General features: G+C 40.8%; 1 protein-coding gene across 4 annotated transcripts in view; it reads right to left on the bottom strand.

Annotated features, from left to right (window-relative positions):
* Positions 1-19,926, bottom strand: part of ITSN1 (intersectin 1) — a 195,930-nt gene that overhangs the window by 169,154 nt on the left and 6,850 nt on the right. The gene's annotated exons all lie outside the window — the stretch shown is intronic.

Here is a 19,926-nt window from a genome sequence, read left to right as displayed (position 1 = left end):
AGTGATCAGAAACAATCAGTTCAATTCATTAATTACAGAGACTTCCTTTGTTTAATAAATCAGTTTTAAATGCAAAACTTGCATAAGAAAAAATATCAAAGTATTTAGCACATTTAAAATAGTTTGTTAATAAAAAAATTAAAAATGCTGTGCATTTTTAATTGAATTTCCATCCAAATAGAGCTTTCACAAATCATGAGTAAATAAATCATCAAGTAAATAAGAAATGCATCATTCACAATTTTGTCATATTAAAAATAGTAAAAATTCAGAACCTGAATAAATGCAATGTAAATCGCCTAAATAAACGTGTACAGATATAGCGTCCATGTTAGCAAAAGAAGCACCAAAATTTTATATGAAGGTTGTATTTAGGTGAAAAATCAACCTGTTTTAATGGTTCCCAACTAATGAGAATCAACCTCTCTTTAGGAAAGTAACTAAAAAGTACAAATGCAAAACACAGTTAAAAACTGATTATCTAAATCAGGGTTTCTCAAACAGGGGTTGCCACTTGTGTAGGGAAAGCCCCTGGTGGGCCGAGCCAGTGTGTTTACCTGCCCCGTCCGCAGGTCTGGCCGATCACGGCTCCCACTGGCCGCAGATCGCTGCTCCGGACCAATGAGAGCTGCTGGAAGCGGCGGCCAGTACGTCCCTTGGCCCGCACTGCTTCCATCAGCTCTCATTGGCCTGGAGCAGCGAACCGCGGCCACTGGGAGCCGCGATCGGCCGGACCTGCAGACAGAGCAGGTAAACACACCGGCCAAGCCCACCATGGGCTTTCCCTACACAAGCGGCGACCCTTGTTTGAGAAACCTTGATCTAAATCAAGGTTTCCTGCTTGATGATTTGAATTACGACTGAAATATGTGACTTAAATTGCTTTTAGTTGAATCAATCCACCCTGGAATGCAGTAATAATAAATTAAGATTTTGGCACTTTAACTCAAAGTCTGCTGTGAGGTTGCCTCCATCTAAGACAGGGGTTCCCAAACTTGGTTCATGACTTGTTCAGGGTAAGCCCCTGGTGGGCTGCGAGACGCTTTGTTTACCTGAGCATCCGCAGGTATGGCCACTAGCAGTTCCCAGTGGCTATCGTTTGCCATTCTCGGCCAATTGGAGCTATGAGGAAGCGGTGGCCCAGCCCGCGCTGCTTCCTGCAGCTCCCATTGGCCAGGACTGGCAAACCACGGCCACTGGGAGCTGCGAGTGTCCATACCTGTGAATGCTCAGGTAAACAAAGCATCTTGCGGCCCCGCCAGGGGCTTACCCTGAACAAGTCGCGAACCAAGTTTGGGAACCCCGATCTAAGAAGATCAAACAAGTTCTGTTGTGTGATAAGAGAATATAATTTCAGAAACCCAGCAGATCTAGAAAGTTAGTTAAGAAACAAATCTCAGTTTCAGACTTCTGAGAGCTTCACGCAGTGAAAGCACAGGATTATGATTATAAACCTGCTAGTGTCTTAAAACATTACAACTCAAATTTGCATTTTTAAATGTTTCTGTTAAAGGTTAATTGATTAATGCCCACCTATATGCACGTTCACAGCTCCTACTGATGTTCTCAACAATATAACCCATGCACAAAGCGTTCCACGTTCCCCTGCCATATGTACATTCCTATCTGGGATAATGGCAGGTTGTCCACTATTAAAATTACGAAAAAACCTTCACTTCCTGTAGAGTTTAGGAGATCTACAGGGTGTGTGGGTGTGTGTGGGGAGCACAAACAAAAGTGCCAGCAGACACAGGAGGAAGGATAGGGAACATGAAAAATGAGGGCACATTTGATTCTTCCTGCAGACCTTGGGACTCTACTGCTCCCTCCACAATCAGCTCACTGGGGCCCCCAAACCCCGCTGTAAACCCTAGCATGCTTGTTGAGGGCTTATCACACCCTCCTACAAAATTTACAAAGATCATTGGGCTTCCTCCTCAAAAACACTTACACACTTGTAGAGGTCCATTAGCCATGCCCTGTAGCCCTGTCAGGCTCAGAATTTCTTGAAGAGGGCTGACAACCCATCACTAAGACCAAAACTGAGATGGACATTTCTATTTAGGACTGCCAGATGACTGATTCCATTTTAGCTCAGACGACCAAGGCTTTGAGAGATTTTTTTGGGGGGGCGGGGGGGGGAGAAGGAGGAGGGTGGAAGAGACTGGGAGGTGGTGGAGAAGGAAGAACACCTTGTGACATTTTGTACCTTGGGGAAACACCCAGCACCCCATGTTCATCCTTATATGATTGGTGGTATCTTATGCAAAGTTTGTCATGTCAGGTGTCTTCGGAAGATTCATGATGTATTGAGCATTGTTGTTATGCTAATGTTATAGAAATTGTTGTTATAGTAATGTTATAGGTTGTAATTTCATGTATATAGTTATGAGGCTGAAAATGTATCTTCATGGCTTAAAGCAAGCCCAGGCAAAAACTCTCCAGACGCACAGTGGGGGTTCTCACAGCACAGCAGGTAAGGCTGGCTCCCAGAGTCAAGGATTAGAGTGACCTAGCAGATCCCCGGTCTAGATAACACCAGGGGGAAACGTCACACACATCCAAGGCCCCTGATTCTCCCTAACAAACTCCTGAATACGTAAGCTCTGCAAAAAGAGAGCCCTGCTGACTTTAAGGCCTGGTCTACACTGGCGGGGGGGGGGGGGGTTGGGGGGGGAGAACAGCGTATCTGGAGTCAACATATCTTAGATCAACTTACCTCCCGTCCTCATGGCGCGGGATCAATGGCCGTGGCTCCCCCATTGACTCCGCTTCCGCCTCTCGCCCTGGTGGAGTTCCAGAGTCGACGGCAGAGCATTTGGGGATCAATTGATCGCGTCTAGACGAGATGCGATAAATCAATCCCTGATAGATAGATAGATCGCTACCCGCCGATCTGGCAGGTAGTGTGGACGTACCCTAAGAGATCTATAAGAGAGGGATGCGGAATAAAGCCAGGCACTTAGAGACGAAGATAGTTCCCTATCTCCCCACCTCCCTACATCCTGTGCTCCACATGAGGTAGCACAGTCTGTCATCCTCCCCGAAATTGAGCCCTAGAAGGCTTCTCAGACATGCACTACCCCCACCTCTCAAAACCAACAAATCTTAGACTGTTCATCCCCAAAGAGACAGTTTTGGCCTGGTTGTGGCAGAGATGCCTCCCAAGATTCATGGGGCATGAGGCTTTTAAATTTAAGATATACTAGGTCTCTGTATAGTGATATTTGGATAACTGGCTACCAAATGGAATCAAGGGACCAAATCACATGAAATGCTGAGTGCCCCCTGCAAGACAGTGTTCTCGACACTTCACAGGATCATGCCATTAACCAAGGAAAAAGAAAGATTACAGAAATTGCCTATAACTCTATCAAGAATTTGTAAAAAAGTTATGTATACCACTTCAAGGCTATGAAGCAACCCACATACTGTAATTATGACTTTATAGTTTATGGTCATTGATAAAATTACTAGAGAAGTTAGGGGTAGAGTTGTTTTACAAATGTTTCAGTAACTGCACAAGCTCAGTTTTCTGAAAAGTCGATCAGATAAAATTTGTGTGAGTCAGTTAGCATTTTAGCCTTTTTCATGGTGTCAAACTGGATAGAAGAGAGACAGGTAGATTTTTATACGGCGCCTATTACCATGGTATCCGAGCACCTCTCAAAATTCCAATGTTGTTTAAAATTGACAGATTTTCTTTCCCACAAGGAAAAACTTATTGAGAAGAGAGTTCAGTGTCATATACAGATGAAAATCTCAGAGGAAGTTTGTAAACTAGTAGCTCACTTATTTTTCATATTGCGTTAGTTCTCAGAATGGTAAGGGTTTCCAAATGGAGGACGAGTACTTGCATCAGACCCCTTATCTGTTGTCTGTAGTTTGTAACATACAAGCAAAATGAACAACAGATGCTGCCATGATTTGTTAGTTACAACAAGTTATCAAAACAGATATAGTTTGCTTTTGTCCCCCATCTAATTTTGCTAAAACCATGTCCATCCACAAAATTATATATGTTGCATATTATTATAACACATTTTTTGTGCAGGTTTCCAGGTAAATCACACAGGACACTTAACAGATAATGGGGAGTTACTGTGCCCATTTGATAGACTTTTCCTAAGCCTTTCTGGTATCTTCATTATCTCCAAATAGTTTAACTTAGACACGCCAAGCTACATAGGAATTCCCATCACTGGGCAATTCAGTGTTTTAAAGGAAACTAAGACAATCTCCCCTGCTGAAAAGGTACACTGAACCTTACGCTTTAAGCTACAGTTAATGTTGTACATATCTATCAATACAGGTACTTAAGGAAAAATATACATGGGAACATGTGTTTGAGAAAGCTACACAGTTAGAAAGCCTGAAAGTTCTAAATTAAGTTTTTAACCTGAAACATCAAAATAGATTACTATAGTATTTAGACTTCTTGGAAGAAGTGTGCTATGGAGAAATCTGGAGGATGTCAAAGGCATAGCAGACCAACTCAGCAAGGCTTCAGGTGGGGTCAGGGAGGAGACAGATATAAGTGGCAAAAGAACACAAAGAGTACAGCTACACAACAAAGAGACCCATGGCAGCAAGTCTCAGAGCCTGGGTCAGCTGACTAGAGTTCACGAGGTTAACATTGCAGGGCTAAATAGAGCAGTGTAGATGTTCAGGCCAAAGCTGGAGCCTGGGCTCTGAGATCTTCCCCTCCACCTCTAGGTTTGAGCCCAGGCTCCAGCCAGAGCCCAAGTGTCTACACTGCTCTTTTTAGTCCCATACGGTGAGTCCTGCAAGCCCAAGTTAGTTGACCCAGGCTCTGACACTCACTGCTGCACGTTTGTTTTGTTTTTGCTGTGTAGACATACCTGAAAGGGGAAGTCAGGAGACAGAACAAAGGAAATGCAAAAAGACCAGAGCTGAGAAATAGGTTTTAAAAGAAGATTAATTTTCAGGTCAGCCTTTCAGGGGTAAGAACTATATTCTACCTATAGTGTTGGGAGGGTTTTACATTCTACTAGGTCTGCTCCAAGGTATTGCTATTTACATACAGCAGAACCTCAGAGTTACGAATACCTTGGCAATAGAGGTTGTTTGTAACTCTGAACAAAATGCTATGGTTGTTCTTTCAAAAGTTTACAACTGAACATTGACTTAATACAGCTTTGAAATGCAGAAGAAAAATGCTGCTTTCCCTTTACTTTTTTAAAGTAGTTTACGTTTAACACATTACTGTACTGCATTTGCCCTTTTGGAGGGGGAGGGGGTGTCTCTGCTGCTGCCTGATTGTGTACTTCTGGTTCCAAATGAAGTGTGTGGTTGACTGGTCAGTTCATAATTCTGGTATTCGTACCTCGGAGGTTCTACTGTAATCCCATCTGGAGCCCAAAGAATCTCGTTTTTTTGAAAAGCCTCCCTAGTGGAATCCTTGACCAAGGTCTCGAAAGTCTCACGCAGTGCATAGCCCAACTCCAGAACCTTAACCTGTCCTCACTAGGAAAAAATGGTGTGTGAACTTGAATTCACTAGGATTTTAATTCAAGTTAGCAACACACCTTTTCCCCAAGGGAAGACAAGATTGTAGAGCCAGCTGCATGGTTTGTTCTCAAACATGAGGAGTGGGCTCTCAAGAGAGATGATCTACTGCTCTGAGTTGGTCAGTCAACCAAGGGGAATGCAAACACCCTAACAGGGATCACTCCGTGCATTATACTGACATAGCTAAACATCTGGTGGAAGAAGCAAGATTTAAAATTAAGGGGTGGGGAAGCTTGGTGCATTAAGACTATGAGGTCACACTTTGTATACTTGTGTAGCTTCCATTTCCTGAGTCTTGTTTGCACTTCCCTGATCCCTACCCCCAGATGTCTTGAAGGTCATAAGCGCACATGTATTAACATTTACTATCTTGTTTATTTACCATTATGAGGAGTGGTATCACTGCTATTACTCTTTCAGAGTGCCCAAAAGTGTGCCTGGCACTTTAGTCCATGTAAAAAGACATCAACTATGCCCCAAACAGTTTATATTCCAGTTTTACATATGACATTATGGAGGGAAGCAACTAACAGTAAAAGAGTGAGAGTGGAGAAGGGTTACAACAAGATCACAATTATTTAGCTTTGTTAAGCGCACATCTTAGTGATTTCAATTTGAAGTGTTGTTTTTTTTTAAAAAGAGTTGGTTCACTTCTTGTGGGCACCAGTGAAGGAGCAAGTCTTAAGGACATGAACGGAGGATAGTGTCTTGGAGGGTGTGCTCTTCATTGGGTAGAACATGCAAAAAATGAATGGATGCAGTTGGAGGAATAGAGAAGAAAACAATATTATTGGCAGGGCAGAGGGGAGTTACACAGGCAAGCTAATTTCTCAACTCATGCTAGCTCTGTAATACCATAGTACAACATATAGTCAGTATTGCCAACCCCAAGTGCTCAAAAATCATGAACCAAGTCCCAGAGAATCACGAGACTGGCTTAAGAATCTCATGATTAACAATTTTTTTAATTCTTTATTTGTTGATTTGAGATTTTAGGAGGCATTTGGGTCACATTTTCAATTTTTTTCTCTGCAACCACATGGACTAGACATGGGATTCTCAAACTTCATTGCACCGCAACCCTCTTCTGACAATAAAAATTACAACACGACCCGGAAGGGGGGGGGGAGGGCGGGGGGGACGGACTGAAGCCTGAGTCCCATCACCCCAAGCAGAGGGACCAAATCTGAAGCCCAAGGGCTTCAGCCCCAGGCAGGGGGCCTATAACATGAGCCCCGCCTCACAGGGCTGAAGCCCTCAGGCTTTGGCTTTCGCTTTGGCCCTGGCCCTGCGTGGTGGAGCTCAGACTTTGGCCTCGGGTCCCAGCAAGTCTAATGCCAGTCCTGGAGACCGCATTAAAACAGGGTTGTGACCCACTTTGGGTCCCAACCCACAGTTTGAGAACCACTAGACTAGAAAAAATTGTTACATTGAAAGCTAATATTTTCATATAGTCACTTGTCTCAAGAAGCTGGGATTTTAAGTAAAACATTATATATCATAACAATTACTACAAAATCTTGAGTTGGCAACACTGCAAACTGTCGGTCTTATACAAACAGCAGATCAAATGACAGACCTCAAGAACTTGACAGCATCTCTAATTTCAAGCCCACTTACCTCAGGAAGTCTGAATTTAGCATTGTGCACTATAAACAACTCTAGCAACACAACGAAATAATAGGCTGTTTGGAGTAAAAGATGAATTTATAGCGTCAGAGAAGAGAGTATGAACTTTTGTAGGCTTCAAGATGAGCTTGCCTTTAAAACAATAAGAAATCATGTTCAAGGGTCTTCTGATACCATACATATGGGTTAAAATGGGTTCTGAATCAGACAGACAGACATACACACAGTATAACCACTATTGCCACTGTAAAAGTATACATATGCCAAGTGCTCTAACCATATTGGCAGTTTGTAGATAGCTACATGCGGTTTAGAACCTAAATTTCGGTTTGAAAGGATTTGATTTTTATTGGTACATGTTGATAATTTCACCACACACACACACACACACACACACACACTATTTTTTCCATAAAAATATACAGATAAGCATTGTAAGAAAAATGCTGCTTGAGAACTTAGAATTTGATTTAAGGATATATTTACTTTGCATATTTTGATGTGACGTTGGAAATGTGTGTTTTAACGGTTATACAGCTTAACTGTTCGAATCTCAAGATCTACTGTCATTAAATAATTATCTGACATTGCCCCTCATAATTTCCCAAAACTGTGAAAATTTAAAAATTTAAAAAATTCTTAAAAATAAACAAAACTACAAAAAAAACCCTCCACCTCTGCCAAGTCCACCTATGGTCAGCCATCCAACCAGATACCATGAAGAGATAGAATTGGGGCAGGACAAGAATCATAAGGCCATTATTGTTAGACCTTCTGCATATTTCCCCATTAAAAACAAGTCACAACATTCATTCAACACACAAATACAAATTGAATACAATATTAACATTTCTAAAGCTACAACAGCTCTCTGGTTATATCAGTTACTGGTTCCTTTAAGACATGGATCTATAAAGATAGATGTAGGTTTCCAAAGCAGTAGAAATATACTTATTCTCCCACATTAGTGACTGTAGATAAACCAGGGGAAAACAAGTAAATGCCCCCTTTCACAAATGCTAGCAAAAAATTGCATATATATGGAGACAAGATTTGCTATGCAAACAAGTTTCCTTTCTCATTTGCTTAGCCCTTGTGTATAACAGTTTTAGAAACAGTGTTTCAGACGGTGTTCCTTTAAATGCAAAGCCTTGTTTTGGTACAATGCTCCTTCAAATTGTTCACTAGAATTTTTTCCAGCATATGTTTAGAGAAAAAAAAAGCAGCAGCAAGTAATCCTCAGTAAGGCCTGACAAAGAGCACTGTCAAGAGATGGACAGACACCTTTTAAGCCATTTACTCACGCTCACTTTTTGCAGCGAGAGACAACGGTATTAAGCTACAAGATTTTCGATACATGGCAGCAGTTCAGGTTTTTACTTCAGTTCATGCAGAGCAATCTCACTTTAATTATGATGATTAAGCCAGTATTCTTCAGAGTTAAAGAACAAAAAGCATGAATATGACAGAAGTTAAAGAGGGGACTAAGAAAACATGCAGGACGTGTGCGCTATCTAACCTATGGTTCTCAAGCTTTGCCTATCTGGCTGGAAATTTGAATACTAGAAAATGCACCTTCGTCTATTCAAAACAGAGACAAAAACAAAACAGAAATAGGGTCTTAAATTAGGTCCCCATAAAAACCTGCAGCTTCTGACACTGTAATAATTGCTTTATCCTTTGAAAAATTCTGATTGGCTTATAAGTCCAAACTCTGAATCTTAACGGCGGCCTTTCACAAGAAATTTGATTGCCAGCAACTTAGTACTGAATGCTTTGATAAGAATCTCAAAGAATGTAGGTGAATCATTAGAGCCAAGCTGAAATAGTGGTCAAAGATTTACACAGCACAGAGCAATCTGAACAAATGTATTAGCTGTCAACAAAAAACAAATGCAATCCTTAGAACACGAGTATTCCTAAACAAAATGAATAATCAAGAACAAGCTAGGAAAAATTCAGCAGACAGTTAGGGGAAAACATTCACTTAAATTTTATTTATATAAGTGTTTGTTGCCTGCTGGGCAAACTTGCTAGGAGCACTGGCTGACATGACTGATAAGGCTGAAAAATGAAAACTGGCCTCCCACTTCAGTGTCCTTGTAAACACCAAACAGTAAGAGAAAGGTAGGAGTTGTCCACTTTGCTTCTACTTAAGGCTAAAAACTGCCATTGACTTCAATGTGTTTTGGATCAGGTCCTAAACAGGAGGTTCCTTATATGTCAATGGTGTGAGCCCCAGAGCTCTCTGGGAAGACATTCCAATGCAGAAAGAACAATCAGACTGCTCCTAAATAAACAGTGTCTGTAAGGTGACAATAATTTGCAATATTCTATTTTGTAACAAAATATAGTGCCTGAATGGCTCCTTAGTATGGAGCCAAGTGTGTTCTCAGTTCTTTTGCTATCAGTGCTATAAGTAACACCTGAGCGGTCTTTCTTGATCCCCTTTGTTAGCACGGACATTCACTTAAAAAAGCAGGGAAGGGGTCTACCATATATATGACACCTACCAATTCTAAAGCAGACGTGACTGTCAGTTTTACAGCAACATTAAATGTCAAGCTTAAAACAGAAACCAAGTTCCAACCTTAACTGTGGAATGAGTGTTCCTACAATGCTAAAACAATTAAGTTTACAACCAAATCATCTAGAGGTACAAGAGAAAGTAAGACATAGTACTAAAACACTCTACTCCCGCCAGAAATATGAGTAACCAGATTCAGACTGCCCAGGGTCACAGTATCCATCTATCACACTGTTAGTATAAGCCATTGAAAAATAGTAATTGTCATAACTATAAAGGGAAGGGTAACAGCCCTCCTGTATACAATACTATAAAATCCCTCCTGGCCAGAGGCACCAAAATCCTTTTACCTGTAAAGAGTTAAGAAGCTCAGGTAACCTGGCTGACACCTGACCCAAAATATCAATAAGGGGACAAGATACTTTCAAATCTGGGGGAGGGGGCTTTTGTTTGTGCTCTTCGTTTTGGTGGTGTTCAATCTTGGGACTAAGAGGGACCGGACATCAATCCATGTTCTTCAAATCTTTCTGAACAAGTCTCTCATATTTCAAACTTGTAAGTAACAGCCAGGCAAGGCGTGTTAGTTTTATCTTTGTTTTCTCAACTTGTGAATTTTACCTTTGCTAGAGGGAGGTATCCCTATTTTGTTGTAACTTTGAAACTAAGGCTAGAGGGGGGTCCTCTAGGCTCTCTGATTCTGATTACACTGTAAAGTTATTATCCATCCTGATTTTACAGAGATGATTTTTACATTTTCTTTTTAATAAAATCCTTCTTTTAAGAACCTGACTGATTTTTCCATTGTCCAAAGACCCAGGGGTTTGGGTCTTTGATCACTTTGTAACCAATTGGTTAGGATATTATTCTCAAGCCTCCCCAGGAAAGGGTGTGTAAGGGGATATTTTGGGGGAAGAGGAACTCCAAGTGGTCTTTTCCCTGCTTCTTGTAAATCACTTGGTGGTGGCAGCGTACCAGGTTTTAACCTAAGCTGGTAGAAATAAGCTTAAGGGGCTTTCATGCGGGTCACTACATCTGTACCCTAGAATTCAGAGTTGGGAAGGAACCCTGACAGTAACAGAGATACCCTAACCTGGGGCAAGAAGCCAGGGAAAGAGTGAAAGAGAGAGAAAGAGTGTTTAGAACATTTACAATTACTTTGCCAAAATCATTATGACTTTATCCAAAAAGCTATAATACTTCAGAGCAAGAAGCTGCCAAAATATTTTTCAAACCAAAATGATACGAACATAAGTTCCAAACACCTTCCCAACAAGTAGAAGTTTACCTTTTCCGGGAGAGAGGGAAGAGTATGTTAGTCTCTGCACCCAAGATAGATAAAAGGGTATCCACTGAAGTTTTGAGAACTATCACAGTACTAGGGCAGTTTGAAATTACTCCCGAAGACAAGACAGATCTAGAGACAGGTGAAGCCATGGGCACAAGAGGACTTCGAGACACAATGTAATAAGGTCTTCCCAAAGTGAGGACACACATCTGGCATAGACATTTTGCCTACCAGATATTACTCTTTCAGGGAAGCCCTTATTTTCCTCCGCTACATTTATTGTTACATCACCATCACAGTACCAGAACAACTTTACTAGAATGTCCCTGCACTGTATGAATTCCTTGAAAGTTTTCTGGATTGCCTCTGTCTCAAGCACATTGATGTGCATCTGTATTTTAAAGCACAGCCTCTCTTTCATAGGCCTGCAAGCATCCCAACTAAGCCTTTCAACCCTAGAAAATGGAACCAATGACCAACAGAATTCTAGAAGGAAAATCCTGGCCTTCAGAAGGTGGAACTCCTGACCCAAAATCTCCTTCTTGACCTCAAACTTTTCCCCACATTTCAGTCTGACAACCAAGGTATAAACTGCACCTTATGGAATGGGTTTCCTCGGCCATGCATTAGAGCAAAAACTCAAATTAGGCTTCAGATCAGTTTTAAAGACTTTTCACAAAATGTTTTCAAGCTTTTCTATTGTTCTCTCACAGGATCTTAAAACTAATAGCCCTTGTCTGGGCAGGTGACTAAATTTTCCCAGTGATTCTCCCAGAGTTAGGCATTTTTTCAGACACCATATACCAAAAGTACTACTGTAGAACCCAAAAAATAGCTTATCATCAAACTCTCTTTCTCCATTCCCTTTGGTGACTAATTCAGGTTTCCCAACACTACCACTTGTTTCTCAACTAGAGGACCATTTGTAAAAAACAGTCACAGCCCTGTAAGGAAGGAAATACTTTCCTTTCTAACAGGTGAAGAGTCAGACACTAGTACACGATGTCTGATACAAAGAACAATCCTTTACCAGTGTGACTGTTCTTCAGTCCGGTTACTTCCCCCATTCTTCCCCTGCATCAGTTCAGAATCGGTTTTTGCTGCCTTCACTAGGTCAGGTGGTATACTGACTAAAACCCACAAAATTGATGGAGTAAAATACCCAAGAACATTTCTGAAGCTAGAGATTGAAACAGTAGCTTTGATTTCCAGCAGAAGATCCACTTTGGCTTGATTTTATTGAAGGTAGTGGGTTTTGTTTTTTAGTTAGTTTCTCAAAGAGAAGTTTAAGTCTACTGGCTGAAGAGTAATTGACTTAGTGGTCAATTACCATTGGTGCAGGTGCCAGTTACTCAAATAGTAACTCAATATTTATCTGCCCAGAATGGCAGGTTTGATCCATCTTGTGTGAAGGATCTTCAGTTACGAGTTTGAAGCTGCCAACTGATTTTGTGGGCACTGTTAGAACTATTCGCACTAAATTGCCACAAAGCGACTGGAAAGGACCATGGAGGCTTTTTAAGAAATTATGTCAAGACTTTTATTGCCAGGCTGAGATCTGAAGTTAGAGGCACAAAGTGGCAACATAAGTTATTTACCTGTTTATTTTAAGAAGACAAAACATGTTTTGCAACAAGCCTTATGGTTGACCATACAGCTGGTTTCCTTCAATGCCTATGATAGTGACAAGTTTCAAATGCAGATTTAGGACTCCTAAGTATTAATGAACCAGATTTAATTAGTAGCTGCAATCATATGGGTAATCAGCTCATATTTTCACTAACATTCTCCATAAGCCTCTGTCATAAACAGACAGTAAAGGGTTAAGAAGTTCACCTAGCCTAGCTGACGCCTGACCAGAGGAACCAATGGGGGGACAAGATGTTTCAAGAGGAAGGAGGAAAGTTCTTCCTTTGTTCTATTCATTAAGTTCTGTGCCAGAGTAAAAAGATCCAGGAATCACCCAGGGTAGTGAGTATTAGAGAAGGAATGAATTAGCTTATGTTTATTTCCTTTTGCGACTTTGTCTTTTTGCATTAGAGGGATAGTTACACAAAAGAAAACCCTATTTAATTAAGGTTTTTGCCCAGGGGAATATCCTCTGTGTTTTGAATCTGTTGTCTGTGAGAGTAGCTTGCATGCTAATCTCTCAGAGGTATTTCTTTTACCCCTTTTCTTTAATTAAAAGTCTTCTTTTTAAAAACCTAATTAATTTGTCCTTGTTTCAAGATCCAAGGGGGTTGGATCTGGACTCACCAGGAATTGGTGGGGGAAAGGGAAATTAAACTCCAATCCTGCCAGGAAAGGGGGGATGACTAATTTCTCCTTGGTTTAAGATCCAAGGATTTTAGATTGTGTTCACCCGGGAATTGGTGGGGAGGGGAAAGGAAAAGTTTCCAAATGACTTTCCCATAAATGTGTGTTTAAACCATTTGGTGGTGGCAGCAACCAGATCTAAGCTTAGGGGTTCTCATGCAGGTCCCCACATCTGTACCTAAAGTTCAGAGTGGGGGTGAAACCTATAACAGCCTCCTTATCCATCTTTCCCCTCACCCACCAAACGACAAGTCTTGTGTGGTAGACAAAAAGATTAAAAGTAAACCTTACCAGAACTTTTCCAAAAGAAAATCAAGCTGCATTATTAGAGTACAAAGTTAAAAAGAAGGTCTGTCTCAAACAGATGTCACTAAGTAAATCCATCCAAGCCCATTTTCTTAGTGACATTGTTTGCATTGCAAACATCCACAGTAAATGAGTTCTGATTCAGTGCCTACCTAAAACCCTCCATCTATTTTTATTTTTTTTAACTATTCTGAAACAAAAAAGGAGAAAAATTAAAATATTAAATTCACCCACCAAATTTAGCACTGTAATGATATTTTGAAAAATAAAAAAAACAAAAAAAACTTGGTGTAATTGTTTGTCAGCAGCTTGGGATACCATTTTAGCCTTTTAGGCCTTAAACTGATTTTTTTCCAACACATGCAAACAAGTTGCTATGCTGATCATGCCATCTACAGCTGGTCATAGTTTTCTGCAGTTTTGGAAGATTTAAATGTCCAATAGCAGCATCAAATGTACCTTTGAGAGAGAGAGAGAGAGAGAGAGACTCAGACCTGTGTGTGGATGCAGCAAACAACTTGTTAAAGTCAGCACTGGGATGTCTGAAGTATTTCATATACTTGTGTCAAGAGTAGATTCAATTATTGTGTTGGGCCAGATGACTCAAGGTTCAGCTATGGATAGAGGTTTTACAAGGGGATGACTAATGACTCCAGAAGTTCCCATTCCCAGTAGGTCTGCTCCAGGAGTTCCCATTCAGTTCTCCTGCCGTCACCTGTCTCTGGCTAGGAACCCTTGTTCCAGTCCCTTCTGAGTGCTGGGGGTGGTGGTGGGGTTTTAAGGCTGCACAGCTATACTGAACTATCCCCAGCAAGCAAGTTTGCCTAAAGGCCAGAGCCTGTGCTTTGCTTTCCTCTCCAAGGGCTATGAACAGTGTATTGCCAGCAGTTATGAGTTACTACACAGCAATTTCTAAGCAAGTCCACTTATTCTTAAGGTAAAAGCATTACAGAGAAAACAAAAAAACAATAAGTTTCTATACATGTTGAAAGCTTGCCAGGGATCACCCATGAGTCTTATGGGGCCCTAGTAGGTCAAGTCCTTCCATCCCTTCTGCAAGGATTGCCTCCCCCACCTTAGAGAGAAGTCCATTTCTGGATCAGGAAAAAGGCCCCAAGTCAGTTTAAATGCACCATTTTTAGGACAAATTCCCTTTCTTTGCCTTTTTAGACTCTGGAAACCCAGTATGAACCAACCACCCTAGGGAAGGTACCTCTCTGGAGGTGTTTACAATGTGAATGATTCACTTTAATTAAGGCTACGTTTCAGTCACGAGTATTTTTAGTAAAAGTCATGGACAGGTCATGGGCAGTAAACAAAAATTCCCAGCCCATGACATGTCCATGACTTTTAATATATACCCTTAACTAAAACTTGGGCCGTGGGGCGATCCCAGTACCCCCACTGGTGCTGGAGGGGGTTGGCGGCGGTGCGCGGCCCGGGACCCCCGCTGGTGCTGGAGGCAGGGGGGAGGGGTGAGCAGCAGCGCACCGCCCGGGACCCCCACTGGTGCTGGGGGTAGGATCCCCCTCCTGGCTCTGTGTGTCCCTGCAGCTCCAGTGGGAGAGGCAGCCAGTGGCTCCATGCGCTGCTCCCGCCACAAGTACCAGCCAGGAACCGCAGCCAATGGGAGCTGCAGAGGCAGCACCTGCAGGCATGGGCAGTGCATGAAGCCCCTTGGCCCCTCCGCCTAGGAGCTGCAGGGATATGCTGGTGGGGGAGCCAGGGAGCCCCACCCCAGGTAAGTGCCACCCCACATCGCAACCATCTGACCCAGCCCTGAGCCCCCTCCCACACACCCAAACTGCTGCCACCCCAGGGGCTGCCAGGAAGCCCCTGAGCCAGCACCAGCCACAGCAGAAGTCACGGAATCCATGAGATCCGTGACGGACATGCAGACTTAACTTTACTCACAATTTTAGTTTCTGAAGGAGCTTTGGTAGCCACCCCCTCTGGAACAGAACACAATCATACATCCAATCCATGGCCCAAAGTAATATATAAATTTTAGACAATATGTTTCCCCAAAGATACTGCATACCATTGCAGTATCTGTCAGAGAGCATTCTTCAGATAAATGAAGCCGAGCATTGTGGAAGTGGTTTCAGGGAAATTTCTCTATGAGCAACAATGGAGGCAGGCACTAGTTACTTACTGGGGAGAATAACTCAGAGGCAGAAGGGCTAGATTAGTGGAGACACAAGCCTCTCTCAGAGACGACATAGTGTTAACTCTGCTCTATTCAATGATAACAGTCGGCTGCGTGTATGTGTGTTCTTCCTGTGTGCTGTTCCAGCTCTGCACAGATAGCTGGCACAGCAGATCTCGAGCAAACCGCCCAATGACCACAGACTCTAATAAGGTACAAAGGCACCTGGCCAGATTTATTGTCAAACAAAGCACAGTAATAGTTTCCTGCAGACTCTACAGGACATACTATGAATATGTGCCCCCTGACAATGGACCGGCTCAGTCAGTGGCGGGATTTGCCACTGCCCCCTAGGCCAGACAAAGACATCCACTCAGGGATGCATTCTTATACACAGGTACAAACACGCTTTGCATCATTGAATGCACTGAGGTACAGCCCCTCTATGCATTAGGGTGTTGCCTTTCTCATGGTGCTGATTGGTTTGAATAAGTCTATCCATCATACTGTATTCATTGTATTGTCCTTTCATATTGTCTATTCATCATCTATCCATTGTACTGTTCTTTCATATTACCTATCCATCACATTGTCTATCCATGATATTGTCCTTTTATACTGTCTTTAGGCTTGGTCTGCCTGTTCCTTGTTATCTGTGTGGGTACCATCCTAGCACATGTTCATCTTATTAGTGCTTCCATGCTCTTGCCAACTTCTGTGAGCAGGGCCTGTCTCTGGCTCACAGCCTACCTTTGTTTTATATTAGCAATGTCTTGATCATTACTTCAGTTCAGGCCTCATACCGGGCCTCTGATACCAAGGGTTTATGTCTCAGGGCCTCATCTTACTACACTGGTCATTATGTACATTTAGTATATGAACTGAAAGTTTTATCCCTCAATTAACTAACCTAATGACTAAGCCTTTTATAATGGGAGGAACCAGATGAGTGTGGCATAGAGCCAGCAATGTCTGATCTAAGCCAGTTGAAGACTCCCCCACGGGAGAAATCCTCAACTGCCCAGCTAAGACAGCTTTAAGACCCCACTAGTTAGTGAAAAGTTTGATTATTTTTTAACCATGCCCATGCTGTTCCTCAAAAATAAGTAGTCTTGCTTCTAGAAAAGAGTTCATTTTCCAACAAGCCACTAGCAGCATTTATACAGCTACAAAACAACAAGACAGAAACAAGAATTCTTAAAATCATGATGTGGTTCTCCGAAAAGCAACCTACAAGGTTCTCTAGTGAGTATAGTTTCGTTCTGTTTAACATCAGGAGCAAAAGAACATGCTGCAAGGTCTAAACAGATCAGTGGATGTTTCTTGACTATCATTAAATGGCTTCAAACGCCACAAAAAGCAGTTTCTGGTCCATCAATTTAAATTAATAGTTTTCACACACAAATGTCAGCTACAGTCTTACATTTTTCTTTTAAATTTAAGTTTGTTATTCCAATTGGACAATGAAAACTGAAAAAAATCAAGCTAGAAAAGGGAATATATAATTTAAAAATTTGTTAAGTGTTCAACAAGCAGAGTTCTTTTGAATTTCTGCAAAACCTTTTTCCATAGTACTTAAAATATTTCTGTTGGGATTCATTCTGTTCTTTCTAGTTCAATATGCAGACAAGTTTGCAATTTGAGGAGGCTGAATAGTACAAATGAAGGGTCTGGCATTAAATTGAATATTGCATTTTAAAAGGGACGACTTGAACGCAGGCACACACCTGAAAAACATTTCTGATAACTGGAAAGAGTTTGCAGGTTTTTTCCCCCTAGTTTACTTTGTGCACTGGAAAGCACTGTGTGTGTGCGTACACTTTTCTTTCTTCCTGAAAAGGTGCTTGTGAACATCAAGAGTGGATCAGATTTTTTTTTAAAGACGAATTTAAATAGTATGTCTGAAGCCTTTGAAGACTTCAGCAAAAACTGGACTTTAATATACTAAAATTTAACTAGCTGTTTCTGTTATGTTAATAAATTCATCAAACTTCCCATAAGTTGATATATAAGAAAAAATATTAAAAAGTTACAGTATCTTATCCTAAGAGGTTCAAGAGTGCTTTAAAATGTATTTCTATGGCGGTAATCCCTAGAAGTCTCAGTCATGGACCAAGTCCTCACTGAGGTAGGCAATGAACAAAGAGAATGAAAGACAGTCCTTGTCCTAAAGATTTTACAAATCAAGACTTTAACAAGAGAATACATGGATACAGACAGAGGGAGCACAGTGAAACAGCGTAACTGTATTGGTCAGCATAATAGCAGTCATCTCAACAAATCAGCTGAGAAATATTTTGCAGGCATCAGACCAAAGAAGGGTAAATGAATTTTAATCACATCTCTTCCGCTTAAAATAGAATCCAGACAGTTCAGCTAGAAGTTCAGCTTACTCACTGTTACCAATGTAGAAGTTTGTACAGCATCTATATACAATGTTTAAGTCCCTGATCCTGCAATGATCTCTCCACAGGTGGACGCATCCACTGGCTCATATCTCCAATGACTTCAGGCTCTACATGGGGCAAGCACACATCCATCCCGACTAGCTTGCAGGATCAGGGATTAACACAGCAAATTAACCTAAACACTGAAATATAATGGACTGGGTAATTCAGTAAATCTTTTCTATTTTTATTTTTATTCAGAATAGGATACTATGAGAATGACCTATAAAAATTTATCTTTAGGATGTTACAAACAACCATATTTTAATTAGTGTAGAAATTTAATACCGTCTACATTTGAAATTTGTATATTTCAAATTGTATTTAAGAATATTCGAGACCCAACTGCTAGTCAAAGCATTTCACTACCACTTAAATCTTGTTACATTTGCTGTTACTTATTCTAAAAGGCTTTGATTAAAAGAGATGAAGAAGCAATATAAAAATTTTAATTGATTGTTACATTGAGTCTCTGCAGATTCCATCATTCAGTATACAAACACTAAGGTTCCAGAACTCAGCTTCACATTTGAAAAAAAAAAGCACTATAATATATTGATGCAAACGCTATTTATGAAGCAAGAGATTTTTTGGGGGGTAGGGGCCAAGACTGTTCATTAGGATCCAATTCTCTCTCATTTTCATGTTTTCTAAGTGGATTTTTCTGATGTTGTGACTGACAATGGGACTATCATAAGATCAAGGGTACATTATGTAATAATTTAGTGGAAGAGCTTAAATGATGATTATTGGTCATTATCGCAAGAGCTGCAGCAAACACTATATTTGAGTTTGCATGAGAATTTCCATCTTAAACACATTCATACTTGCTATTTGCTTTCCAAAGTGATCACCATGGAGGTCAAGATTTTCTAGAATTCATCTCTGCTCTGAGATTTTTTATTTTTTTTTTAATTTGAACAAAAACTTCTCAGTTGTTTACATAGAATATTAGTGGCAGAATAAGGGAGAGAGAAAAATCCAATTAGACATTCCCATTATAAAGACGATTAAGACTTCTGAAAGAGCTCTACAGCTGAAGCAGCCATGGATAGTAAGCTAAGCTCAATATGGAAATAGCCCTGTTTGATAAAGTGTCTGTGTTCCAGCAAAATTTGGTTTTGACCTTTGAAAGTCATCTATACAGCTCAGTTTGTACAACTACTTTGATAAGCTTCTGAAGTGTGCACCTAGGAAAGGCTGTTCTGTGCTGTATGGATGCAATTAGCTTCCTAGTAAACTGCCTCCTTCTCTGGGTATCTAACAGGGAACATAAAAGAAAAAATGAAGTACATGACAGCTGTCAAAATAAACTACCTTCTCTGCAAGGTGTATTAATCTAAAAATTAAGTCAATGAAGACCGTATTAGCTTCCATTCCTGCATACATGGGTATTTAGGTTTTAACGCCTTTATTATTGTATTTGAGAAATAGCATAATATAAGAATCATAATGCATATGAATAATGGGTCATGCATATGCAACCTCAGCATTGTAATTTTCTGATTTCTGAGTACTTAACTGAGGAACCTATAATTCCATCATAAAACAAATATAGGTTCTTAATTATCCAACATAACTTGCACAGGGATGTTTCTTACATTGCTTCCAAGATCTCACTAGGAATGTAGTAGTTTGAGTCATTTGTGTATTTATTATGTTTATTGACAAACCAATTATCTGAAAGTGTAGCAAAACTAGTACTCATTTTAAGAAATCAATTGTGGTTCAATAT

The sequence above is a fragment of the Mauremys mutica genome, chromosome 1 (assembly GCF_020497125.1).
Source record: "Mauremys mutica isolate MM-2020 ecotype Southern chromosome 1, ASM2049712v1, whole genome shotgun sequence".
Lineage (NCBI taxonomy): Eukaryota > Metazoa > Chordata > Testudines > Geoemydidae > Mauremys > Mauremys mutica.
Note: the sequence above shows the minus strand (reverse complement) of the source record. Positions and strands in the feature narration are given on the sequence as shown.